The sequence below is a fragment of the Sus scrofa genome, chromosome 10 (assembly GCF_000003025.6).
Source record: "Sus scrofa isolate TJ Tabasco breed Duroc chromosome 10, Sscrofa11.1, whole genome shotgun sequence".
In the NCBI taxonomy this organism is placed as follows: Eukaryota; Metazoa; Chordata; class Mammalia; order Artiodactyla; family Suidae; genus Sus; species Sus scrofa.
Window position 1 is genome coordinate 41,225,647 of NC_010452.4, and position 13,310 is coordinate 41,238,956.

A 13,310-nucleotide genomic window follows, 5' to 3' on the forward strand; every position below is an offset into this window, starting at 1 on the left:
CCACTGAGCAGGGGCAGAGATTGAACCCGCAACCTCATGGTTCCTAGTCAGATTCGTTAACCACTGCGCCACGACGGGAACTCCCAATCGTGGTACTTTTGATATCCCATTTGACACTGACATCACTTCACGACGGTCAGTCTTACAGAAAATTTTTAAGTTCCTCATCATTTCCCTTTGGGCCCTTTAGAGTCTTTATCATGAAATTCCTTCTGTATTGAAATCCTATCTTGCCACCCCCTTGAAATGTTTCTTCTAAAGGATTGTGGCCTCTCGCAGCTGCTTAGTCCATTGTTTGGCCTGTTACTGGGGAAGCTCTCTAATGCCATCTTGGTTAACCTTATGCAATGCTGTTTTTAGGGGGCAAGGTTTGCAACCAGGAAAGATGCAGGCAGTGAACAGGACAGGGTTTTGAGTGGGAATTCCATGTCATGAAATGGTTGGTTATTAGGAAATATTGTGTGTTTCCTTAAAACAGCGCCTGTCCGTGTGCGGGTTTTGGACAGTGACCACCTCCATCACCAGGACACCCTGATGTGGGGGTATGAGCCCACTGCCGGGTGCTCTGGAGAAGAGAGATGAGTGGGGACATCCCAGGGCTGGTGTCAGTTCTGCCACTAAGTAGGTTTGTGACCATGGATCAATCACTCACCTTCTTTAAGTACAGTTGGGTAACCTGTAAAGTGAAAGATTAAGCTAAAGTCCCTTCTAGTGACAACATTCTGCGATTCTCAAGTGTTGGGAATTTTAATTTAATTTAATTTTTTGTCTTTTTGCCTTTTCTAGGGCTGCTCACTTGGCATCTGGAGGTTCCCAGGCTAGGGGTCGAATCGGAGCTGTAGCTATTGGCCTACACCACAGCCACAGCCACACCAGATCCGAGCCATGTCTGCAACCTACACCACAGCTCACGGCAACACCGGATCCTTAACCCACTGAGCGAGGCCAGGGATCGAACCCGCAACCTCATGGTTCCTAGTCGGATTCATTAACCACTGAGCCATGACGGGAACTCCCAAGTGTTGGGTATTTTAAGGCTGGCAAGGGCTTTATCACTTTGTTTTTATGAAGTTATCTTAGAGTTTAATAATTGTCAACCAATTACTTTTAGTTTATTCATGCTGGATATATAGATATGTAAATATATGTACACATACAAGTTATAAGGTAATATAAATCTATTATCTCTCTGTGTTATATCATTTCCATTGTTACATCCATAGGTAAGCATACTCTTGGTAAAGTGGGAATCAGCACTTTGGAACAATTTTAAATTCTGCTCCTTTCAATAGTGTTATTTCTTGTAAATGTTTGCTTATATACCGTAAACTTTTCTTTCTTTTCTTTTTGTGGTCATCCCTGTAGCATATGGAAGTTTCCTGGCTAGGGGTCCAATTGGAGGTGCAGCTGTTATCCTACACCACAGCCACGGCAAAGCCACATCCAAGCTTCATCTGTGACCTATGTCACAGCTTTCAGCAACACCGGATCCTTAACCCACTGCGTGAGGCCAGGGACGGAACCGTCATCCTCACAGAAACAATGTCGGGTCCTTAACCTTCTGAGCCACAGTGGGAACTCCTGTGCTGTAATCTTCATAGTGTTGTCTTTTTTACTTTTATAATAATAATAATCAATTTAGTCCATGTGTTTTGATTTACTTCAATATATCCTGACCAATGTATGCTGGCAACAGAGCATCTCTGAACTTTGGAATTTAGGGCGAGTTTTGGGGTCATGTTACCGTAGACAGTTATTGTAGACATCTCTGTAGGTAGACAGTTTTATAAAAAGAGTGTCTCACACCCATAGCATAGTTCTGCTTGCAGCGCAGTACTTGAATGCCTTTTGCTGCTACTGCAAACAGGAAGAAACACACCAAGGCAAAGGTCCGGCTGTGAGAAGCAGGGGAGGGGCAAGGAAAGCTGGAAGCACATCCCTTTGGCTCCTGCCAGCAGGGCAAGGAGAGATCCTGGGAGTCTGGTGGAAATAAACGAAGCAGGAACGACACAGTCGGGGGTTCTAGATGCATCTTTAGAGGCGTGGGGGCCCTGGTCACACTACTCTGAGTATCCTGTCATCCAGGAGGACTGGTGACCTTTGGTTTCTGAACTTGCACTGAGCCTGGTCCAGAGGACAAAACCATCAGAGGAGGGACCATCTCCAGAAGCTGATGTGCCCACGTCAGGGAAGCAGCACAAACCGATTTTGTGAATCCTGCCTTATTACAAATGGCAGCACTTTTTATTTTCCTTCGAGATCCGGGAGATTTTCAATGTGTCCTTGGGGGGTAGTCGTGTGTTCACCCATTAAAATGTGATTTGCTCCCTCCTATCAAGAAGAAGGAAGCAGGGAGTTCCTGTTGTAGCTCAGTGGTAATGAACGTGACTAGAATTCATAAGGATGCGGGTTTGATCCTTGGCCTCACTTAGTGGGTTAAGGACCCGGCATTGCCATGAGCTGTGACATAGGTCACAGATGCAGCTTGGATCTGGCGTGGCTGTGGCATAGGCCAGCAGCTGCAGCTCCTATTCGACCCCTAGCCTGGGAACTTCCATATGCTGAGGGTGTGGCCCTCAAATGCAGGGGTGGGGGAGATGAAGGAAGAATAGTTGACCCTTTTCCCTCCCCACTGGTCATGTCTGCCCTGGTCTGTGGATGGTGTTGAGTCTCCCGCCTATGTGCATGGACGGTGTGTGATACATTTTGACATAACTCACCACAGTAGCAAGGTGGTTATTACCCAAGAAAGGGAACTCTGTGTTGCTGAAATCAGGGGTCACATGGTTGTTTACAGCAGATGATGGCCGATGTTTCACGTTAAGTCGGGTTAAAGTGGATTCCATCCAGGCGGTTTTAGTGGTGGTGGAAATTAACCAGTAGAAGGAAAAAAAAACTGTTAGAGAAATTGGAAGTCAGTTTTACTTTCTATCCCACAAAGTCTTATGGGAATGAGGGGTATTGATAAAGTAGGTTGTAGTCTAGTGTTTTCAATGGTCATTTTAAGCACAGATGCATTTATTCCATCCCACATGTATATTTCTCAGCTTTAAAAGTTACATCCTATAATTAAAAAAAAAAATTTGGAGCTCCCTGTCATGGCTCAGTGGTTAACGAACCCGACTGGTATCCATGAGGACGTGGGTTCCATCCCCGGACTTGCTCAGTGGGTTAAGGATCTGGCATTGCGGAGAGCTGTGGTGTAGGTTGCAGATGTGGATCGGATTCCGAGTTGCTGTGGCTCTGGTGTAGGCCTGCAGCTACAGCTCCAATTCGACTCCTAGCCTGGGAACCTCCATATGCTGTGGGTATAGCCTTACAAAGACAAAAGATAAAAAAATAAATTAATTAAAAAAATTTTTTTTTCCAGATTCTAGTTACATTGGAAACTGGTCCTTTCTCTAAGACTAAAGGAGAAGCCCACGAAGGAACGATGGATTCTTTTTGAGTTTCGAGTCATGGAATAAAAGGTAGGTATTGATGATTTCACAGTGTGTGTACAGTTCTGTTGCAGAGACCAGCTGAAAAAGCAACAGACAGAATCCCAGGAGTTTAGGATTATTTGCTCTCATACAAAAAAATCACATATTCTTCTGACTTCCTTATATGATTTTTTTTTTTTAAACAAAACTAAGCATGTTCTTTTAAAATAAGCTTTCCAGGAATTCCTCAGTGGCTCAGTGGGTTAAGGATCCACTGTTGTTACTGCTGTGGCACATGTTTGATCCCTGGCCCAGGAACTTCTGCATGCTGTGGGCTCGACCAAAAAGAAAGCTTCCAAGAGTTCCCCCTGTGGTGCAACAGGATCATCAGCATCTTGGGAGCACTGGGATACAGGTTCGATCCCCAGCCTGGCACAGTGGGTTAGGGATCCAGTGTTGCCGCACTTGTAGCTTAGGTCACAATTGCAGGCTTCGCTCTGATGCCTGGCCTGGGAATTCCATATGCTGTGGGTTGCCAAAAAAAAAAAAAAAAAAAAGAGAGAAAGCTTTCCAGATAGAAATACCTTAGGATTAAGGTGTGACCCAGCTGAGTAATTTACTCCTTTTTCTTAGACAGCATCTCTGGACACATCTTCCAGGCGTGGTCTTTGTGACACTCCCACCTTTATGAGAGAATAAGAATTTCTAAGATAGAAGTTACAGAAAGTGCAAGCGTAAGGACTCTTATTTTATTTTATTTTATTTTTGGCTTTTTAGAGCTGCACCCGCGACATATGGAGGTTTCCAGGCTAGGGGTCGAATCAGAGCTACAGTTTCCTGCCTATACCACAGCCACAGCAATGCCAGATCCACCCTGCCTCTGCGACCTATACTTACAGCTCACAGTGATGCTGAATCCTTAACCCACTGAGCCAGGCCAGGGATAGAGCCCACAACCTCATGCTTGCTAGTCAGATTCATTTCTGCTGCTCCACCAGGAACTCCAGGACTCTTTTAATGACACATAAATTGATAAAGCTTAACCCTGGTGGCAACCTTAGCCCTTTTCCCAGTCCCAGCTCACTTAAGCCCCTGACAGCTGATGGCCTCCTCTGGACAAGCCCAGCTCAGTCTTTGGCTGGACCCCCCACCCCTTACAGCCACTGCAGCCTCAAGCTGCTTATCCTTTCCAGGCCACAAGATCTCACTGGATACCCTCCTTGCCCTGGTTCCCAGAACAAACAGCACAAGCTCAGACCCACCATCGACTCACTCACCGTTTCGCAAAAGATTGACCTGCTGAGATCTCTTTGTAATATCCTGTTCTAAGGACAGTCACAGTCCCCGCTCTCCAATTCTCTGAGTATCCATTTCTTTTTCCCCTCTCCTTCAAAATGCTCTGCTTGATGATTAGATTTAGAGCTCAGAAGAAACCATACATTTTTTAAAAAATTTTTATTAAGATATAAGTGATTTACGTTGTTCTGAGAAACCGTGTATTTTTAAAAATATTATTGACTTTATTTTTTAATTTTTTTTTAATTTTTTGCTTTTATTATGCCCGCACCTGTGGCATATGGAGATCCCCAGGGGCTAGGGATTGAATTGAAGCGACAGCTACAGGCCGATGCCACAGCCACAGCAATGCCAGATACGAGCTGTGGCTGCAACTTACACCACAGCTCACGGCAATGCTGAATCCTTAACCCACTAAGTGAGACCAGGGATCGAACCCGAATCCTCATGGATCCTAGTCAGGTTCATTTCTGCTGAACCGCAATGGGAGCTCCCAAGACTTTTATTATTTTTTAATTTTTATTGCTTTTTTTTTTTTTTTTAAGCCTCAGCATGCATGTTGGGCTCCCAGACCCAGCATCGAATCGAACCTGGGCTCCACTGCTGAAAGTGCCAAATCCTAACCCTTAGGCCACCAGGGATCTCCCGAAACCATATTTAAGTTTATGTTGATTTACTTTTTTTTTTTTTTAAACAAACCAATCCTAGGGTCACTGGGCTGAGGATATTAAGAAATAGGGGGAGAATTTTTGAAACCTCTGACTGTCTGATGAACAGGCTCCCCCACCTGCAGGAGGAGCTCTGTTGATGGAAGCCTTTCTGGAGCAACTGCACACCTCTTTGTCAAGGGGGTTGCCAAAGCGGAGCCTGGCTGAATTTAGAAGATACTTGTCCAGCTTCTAGACAAAAGGGTTCCTCTAGTTTCTCACCTGATGGCCCTAAGACTTGATGTTTGTTTCTTAACACCTTTCAAAAATGAAGCCACGATATTCACCCGGATTATTGGACTCGTCATTTCTAGGGTAGCTACTGAAGGAGACTTTTTTTAACCTCTCTTTCTCAAGCGTGTTTCCTGAAAGGCTGACCAGGGAGAACATGATTCTGGGGATGTTCTGTGTGATGTGGAGCTCAGAGGGTACAGTGGGGGAGCCCTGGGTGCCCTGGAGGGGTGGGTGGGCCTGGGCAAAGCACACCCCGAATCAGGGTAAATGACCTTTAAGATCAAGAGAGCAGGACAATCATCACAGGTAATAATAAGCTGTCTGAAGCAGGTGTGTATGTTTTGTTGGCCTGGGAGGGAGCTTGTGTGAGTTGATGATAAACCTGATTGTTAGGATGATATTAACATGACCTTTGAGTCACCCCACCTGCTCTGCCACCCACGTACCCTGGTGTCTGCCTCCCAAAGCCCCATTTGTGGTTCCTGGGCAATCTGGGTAGGTTGAGGCAGCGGCGGGCGGCGGGGGGTGGGGGACCTTCCACATGATGTAAAGTACAATGTACAACGTGCTGGTCATGTTTGAAGATGTCTGTATATTTGAGCCTCTAAAGGCATATTTGCATTTTAACAATGTCTGTATGCTCCTGTTTCCTCATCAAATCTCTTTTATCCAGCAGGAAGTATTTTCTCCTCTTTCTATGTAAACATCCCTTGGTCCTGCCCTTCTGTCAATGGTTGGGTTCCTCCTTCTAATGATGTAGGAAGAGTCGTCTCCTCGCTAACAGCGAGAATATTAAATCTATGAAGCCTCCGAAGGCTTTCTTTCTGTTTGGTTTCCTACTTTGCACCAGGTGCCTGGAAGAGGGGTCTGTAGAATGTGCTTGAGAAACATTTACTTTTTTTTGTAGTTATATTTTATTTATTTATTTATTTGCTTATTTTTTTTTTTTTTTAAGTTGGCACCCACGGCATATGGAAGGTCCCAGGCTAGGGGTTGAATCAGAGCTGTAGCTGCCAGCCTACAACACAGCCAGAGCCACAGCAACACCAGATCCTAGCTGCATCTGTGACCTACACCACAGCTCACGGCAATGCTGGATCCTTAACCCATTGAGCAAGGCCAGGGACTGAACCCTCATCCTCATCGTTACTAGTTGGGTTTGTTACCAATGAGCCCCAACGGGAACTCTGAGAACCATTTACTTAATGAGGTTGTACATGCATCTTTCTGCTCCTAACTCCTTCCTTTCTGCCTCTAACTCCTTCTGTCCCTTCATTCATGAACTTCTCACTGGGCTGACCCAGCACCTGCCCTCCCCACTGGTCTGTGGGGCATGATAAGCCCCTGCTTGTTCCCCTCGGAGAGCCTGGGGAGGGTGTCCGCTGTGTTGTCACCACACTGGCAACCATAGGGTAAGCTGTCAGCTCCTGGAGGCATTTCCAGGATGCTTACAGACGGGATACGGAAGGAAACAGAGGCTAAGGGGCAGCACTGGTGTCGGAGGCTGGATGCTCTGCCCCGTTTACCGCCCCTCCCAGGAAGCATCTCTGCAGGATGGGCTGTGGGTGGGGGAGGGGAGCAGGAAGGGCGTGTGCTGGCTGTCACAACTGAATCCTTCCTTCTGGTTGTCTGTGGTTAAGTCACGTGGCAGCAGAACCTCTGTCCCCCATGATGACAGGGGGTTAAGGTGGCCTTGGCCAAGCCCTGCCTCTGTTTAAATAAATAAAGGAGCACAGAACAGTCTGGCGCTGGACTACAGGCTGCCTGATGTGATTTGCCGCCTATAAGAAGTCTGGCTGATGGAAGAGTCAAATCCAATTCTGATGATCTAATGCCCCCCCCCAGGGGGGGCAGTTTTGGTGGTTGGCTTCCCCCCTCCAAGTGATCCCAAGGAGGAGGGCAGTAGGCAGACTCTTCCAGAACCTCTTTGCTAAGTGAGTTTGTCTGGAAAGAAAATTGTAGGTAAAAGATTTTAACTGTAAAGCACAGTAAGAATTGCCTTCTGGTCAGCTGATGAGTAATTTTGAGACACGCATGAGACCATGGACTATGCTCCTTTCCTCCTCTTCCTCTCCAACCCCCCTCCCCTCTCCCCATTTCCCTTCCCCATCTTCCCCCTCCCCCCCATTCCCCTCTCCCATTCCCCTTCTCCTCCCCTCCCCTCCCCCATTCCCCTTCCCTCATTTCCTGCCCCCTCCCCCCATTTCCCCCTCCCCTCCCCTTCTCCTCCCCCTTCCCCTCCCCTTTCTGCTCCCCCTTCCTTTCCCCCTTCTCCTCCCCCTCCTCTCTGCCCATCTCTCTCTCTCTCTCACACACACTGTCAAGTCTTTCCCTGTCAGGCTCTGTGCTGAGGTAGCTGGAGCCGCTCTCATCGTCTCTGAGTACAGAGGAAGCTCTCACTTTGTCATGTAATTGCTGCCACCCTCTCTCTGCTCTTCTGCACGGCCCCGAGCCTCACTCTCCAGCCCTTCCACACCCTTCTGTCCATCTGCCTTTCCTTCTCCCCAGGTCCCCACTTCCCAGGGTCCCTCCCCCCATCGCCTCCCACTCCCTGCCCCGCCCCCACTTCCCCAGGATTCCACCTGGTTTCTGCCATGCAGGGCTCCACGCTGCCCTGCCTCCTGCCCAGGGAAGGCTCTAGAAGGGCAGGGAATGCCTGGTATGCTGGGGAGTGGCCTCGGCTGTGGCCACCTTGTCCCTCGCTCCCCTTGCCTTGCTATTCTCTGCCTTGCCCTGGACTCTGTCACCTCCAGCACACTTGTCATAGCCTCAGTCTCTGGCTGTAGCCTCAGGGCTGACGTCTGGCCTCAGCCCCTCTTAGTGCGCTCCTCTGATGCAGGCTTCCATCCCTGCCCGGTTATCTCATGTCCTGGTCTCACTTAGTGACCCTCGGCCTCACATGTGCTGTTCCTACTGCCTGCAGTGCTTTTCCCCCCTTCCTTCTCAATGGGTTACACCTGACTGGTCACCAAAGATGTCACCAGGTGCCTCCCGCAAGAAGCCAACTGTTGGGAGGGGCTTCTGGGTCTCACTGAACAAAACTCGTATCAGAATGTGTGCCAGAAAGTGCATTGGACACTGACCTCCTCAGCTGAACAGACATCAGTGAAGGCAGAACTGGATCCCTGGCCTGTGGCTATGCCTCCCTGTTCCCCTCAGGTGTTAGAAAGTGTCTGCTTTTCTGATTGTTTATCCTTAAACCTTCAACTTTATGCTCAATGCTTTTTGCTTTATGTTAATTGTTTTTCTAACAAAATATTTCATAAAGAAGGCGCCTCTGATGTGGAGGGAGCCTGGCACAATAAATTGAGGTTGTCCTTCTTCCTCGAAACACCTTTGATGGGTTTATCAGTTGCCACTTTTCTCCCGAGCGTGTGCCGAATGGATTGATCACTACATTTGAGAATGTCGTAGAAGTTAGAGTTGACGCAAGAGAAGCCATCTGGTGCTACAAACAGCACAGACCTAGGCATTTTAAATTTCACTTCTGGGCCACTCTTGGAAAACCGCTGCCAGGAGATGACCATGCATCCAGCTCCCATCAGCTCATGTCCCCCTTGTCCTGAGCATGAGAGGAGAGCTCTGGGGGGAGCAGAGGGCAAAGGAGGGTGTTGCAGTATTAGCCCGGTTCTCGAGGCTTCAGCTGTGGATTGTGACTTCTATTTGGACGAAAGCTTGTTCTCTGTGCTCCAGGTTGATGGGCTGCATTCTGTGTTTGGCATCTGTTTTCCCAGACCAGGGGTGGCAGCTGAACTGAGTGTGAAAAGACAGGGGGAGAGTTCATAGATTAGGACAGTGGGTGTCCAGGACACTCACAGGGAGGGGTGGGGTCAGTGCTCTTTAGTCCCTTTCCTAAATTTCTTTTTTTTTTTAATTTAATATTTTTTATTTTATTTTTGATTTTTGCTTTATTATTATTTTGTGTTTTAGGGCTGCACCTGCAATCTATGAACATTCCCAGGCTAGGGGTCGAACTGGAGCTACAGGTGCTGGCCTACACCACAGCCATGAAAGCAATGAGGGATCTGAGCTGCTTCTGTGACCTACATCACAGCTCAGGGCAATGCCAGATCCCAAACCCACTGAGCGAAGCCAGGCACTGAACCCATGTCCTCATGGATACCAGCTGGCCTTGCTACCGCTGAGCCATGATGAGAACTGCCTATTTAATATTTTTTAAATGATCACAATTAAATAACAGTTATTCAGCACCCAGTTGATCAAGGTATTTTATAAACCTTTGTTTGGAAAAGTTCGTAAGGTGATTGAGTTCTAGGCTGGTAGACAGATGGGTTCTGATGACTAAGGAGAACATTTGCACAAGTAGAGCTAATTTTTTTTTTTTTTTTTGGTCTTTTTGCCTTTTCTAGGGCTGCTCCCATGGCGTATGAAAGTTCCCAGGCTAGGGGTCTAATCAGAGCTGCAGCCGCCGGCCTACACCACAGCCACAGCAACGCGGAATCTGAGCCGCATCTGCAACCTACACCACAGCTCACAGCAATGCTAGATCCTTAACCCACTAAGCAAGGCGAGGGATCAAACCTGCAACCTCATGGTTCCTAGTCGGATTCGTTAACCACTGAGCCACCACAGGAACTTTTTTTTTTTTTTAAGTAGGGCTAATTCTTAATAGATGCTTCTAATACCCAAGTGTCACAGCTGGGCACCAGAAGGAGAAGAGAACTGGAAAATCTGCTCCATGCAGCCAAATGGGCATTGCATCCCACTATAGATGCCAGCTGAACTGGAGCCTTACGTGTGGCCAGAGGCCATTGTCAAAAACAGAAAGGCCAACTCTAATTCCCCAGAGTCGGAATCCAGCTCAGTGTTCTGAGAGCCAGCTGCTCTGGTCCCCTGTGGGGACCTCTCAGGGCCCAGGAGACACCCCTTTCCCTGCCATCACCGCCGCCCTGCTAGAGTCAGCAACACCTGGCCATCTCTCCACTGGGATAAGAGGAAATCTCTGTGAGAGTCTGTGTACAATCCCAGAAACATGTCTTTAAACTTTTGTTGTCGTGCTCCAAGACAGCTTAGTAAGCTCCCAGGGCTGGAAGCTGACTAGGATTTCCTAAGTATCCATGTTTAACAGGTTAAACTGTCTTTGCTCTCAAGCACACACATACACACACACACTGCCCCCATCCTTTGAACTTCTTTTTTTTTTTTAGGGTCACACCCATGGCACATGGAAGTTCCCAGGCTAGGGGTTCAGTCGGAGCTGCAGCTACCAGCCTACACCACAGCCACAGCCGCACCAGATCTGAGCCGCATCTGCAACCTACACAGCAGCTCATGGCCACACTGGATCCTTAACTCACTGAGCAAGGCCAGGAATCAAACCCGCATCCTCATGGATACTAGTCAGGTTTGTTATTGCTGAGCCACAATAGGAACTCCTATCGTTTGAACTTTGATTGAAAGCTTAAGTGGCATAGCCAGTCACACAGCAATAGAATGTAGATGAACGCATCTTTGCTGTAATTAACAAATCTTTGTAAGGCTTGGGCAAGGGGTTTTTAATCCCTCACTAGATTAGAAGGATGGAGGAAAGGACATGGTTTTCCTTTCACGTGGGGCGGGGAGACAGGTGGGAGAAAAATCAGTTTTATCCTAAGAAGTGTTGAGGGCATGAATAGAACAGGTCTGATACATAGAAAATGGCAACTACGGTGGGACTGGTTGAGGCGCAGAGGTGCTGTGCTTCTGGGGGGGTGCCAGGGCACTGCGTGGGTAGGAATGACGTTCTCATAAGTGAAGGGGCTGGTTTCTAGGCATCATGGTGTTCAGGCTTCACAGTGGATTGTGCATATGACCATGTAAGTGATTGCTACAAAGGTGGTGGGGTGAGAAGAACCATGATGTGGAGAATAGGAAGGTCTCCGCCGACCTGACATGGGGGAGATTATCCTGGACACCCCAGGTGGGTCCAGGGTCATCATCGGGGCCCTCTGAAGCGAAGGAGTGTCAGTATGGGAATGATGCCGTGTGATTTAGTCACTGTGCTTTGCTGCTTTGAAGATGGAGGAAGGGCCCACGAGCTGAGGAATGCAGGTGAGCTTAGCAGCTGAAAAGGCAGGGAAATAGATCCTTCCCAGGAGGGATGCAGCCCTGCCTGCACCTTGATTTTTCGCCCAGTGAGACCCATTTCAGATTTCTAACCTCTAGACCTGTAAGATAATGAAGTTGTGTCAAGGCACCAAGTGTGTAGTAATTATAGCAGCAATGGGAGACAATCCAACATGGAAACCAGTACGTCTCTGCTTTGGAAATGTGAGACTCTCTTAGTTATTTATGAAATGTAATATAATGGAAACTATGGAAGTAAAAAACTCCAAGAAGAATCTTTTCAAAATGAATTGTAAGATATCTCTAACAAATTAATTTTAGTAGTGTGAGAGCAGGAACTTTTTTCTTCACTATTATACCTTCACTGCCTAGTTCATTTTTTAAATTTGTTTTTAAATGAATGAATCTCTTCACTTAAATCCATGAAACACCTAAACAATTCTTTTCAAAGAAATTATTTTGTGCTACAGTGTATCACTACGGCATAAACTCAGGCTCTAGTTATAGACAAAGTATATCATACTTTATGTTGTCATTCAAAGGTAGGAGGCTTGGGAGTTCCTGTAGTGGTGCAGTGGATATGAATCTGACTAGGAACCATGGGGTTGCGGGCTCGATCCCCGGCCTCGCTCAGTGGGTTAAGGATCCAGCGTGGTGTAGGTGGCAGATGTGGCTTGGATCTTTTGTGTGGCTGTGGCTGTGGCATAGGCCAGCAGCTGTAGCTCCAATTTGACCCTTAGCCTGGGGACCTCCATATGCCGTGGGTGCGGTCTTAAGGCAAAAACGTAAGAGGCTTGGACAGAGAATTTTTTAAGCTGTTGTGTTGAAGCAGTAATCATTTTTGCTTTCTTGAGTTTTAGGAACTTTTTGGACTTACACATCAGAGTGTTAACTTGCCCTTGGCCTTGTCAGTAGAACTGCTGTGATGAGTAGCAAGTTAAAACCTTAAGTCAGTGACCCAACCCTCTCCCCCACAGAAAGAGTGCTCATTATTTGTGAAACTTAGTTTGGGAAGCCTGGTACTATATGCTCATCTATTATAAATGCTCTTTGCACGGCATCTTTTAGAATTACATGTATTTTTAGTGTTGATTTGCTGTTTCTTATTCTCTGAAAAAATCTTTTCTAGGGTTATGCTATGTGCCAGGCCCTGGGGAAACTCAGGTAGCTAAGATATGACACTTCCCAGAGAAATCCACCTTCTCGATGGGGAGAAAGACAAGTGTATAGCTAATGAGAATACAGAATAGCCAATACTGAAATAATCTGTGGCGCCTGGAGGAGGAAACTTCCAACTCTGCAGGGAGAATACAGCACTGAAGGATCAGGAGGAGCTTGGCAGCTAGAGGGGGCAAGTATTAATCTCCTACTGAATCTCAGCACTTTTACATGGAACTTTGTCCTTTCATCTTTACCCTGAGACAAATGATAGTCTAGTTAAGTACCTTGGCAAAATCACACAGAGCGGGATTTATAATTATTGTCCTATGAGTCACTTTCAAGCGGAAGTGGGCAGACTTGTCTGTGACGGGCTAGACGGTAAAGAGTTCAGGCTTTGTGGACCATACTAGCTCTGCCACAACCC

General features: G+C 47.2%; 1 protein-coding gene across 20 annotated transcripts in view; it reads left to right on the forward strand.

The window, feature by feature from the left end:
* Positions 1–13,310, forward strand: part of SVIL (supervillin) — a 286,393-nt gene that overhangs the window by 49,289 nt on the left and 223,794 nt on the right. For all 20 annotated transcript variants that reach the window (XM_021064788.1, XM_021064756.1, XM_021064759.1 and 17 more), the window contains exon 2: positions 3,371–3,470. The gene's annotated coding sequence lies outside the window, so the exon portion shown is untranslated. The remainder of the gene's footprint in view (positions 1–3,370; positions 3,471–13,310) is intronic.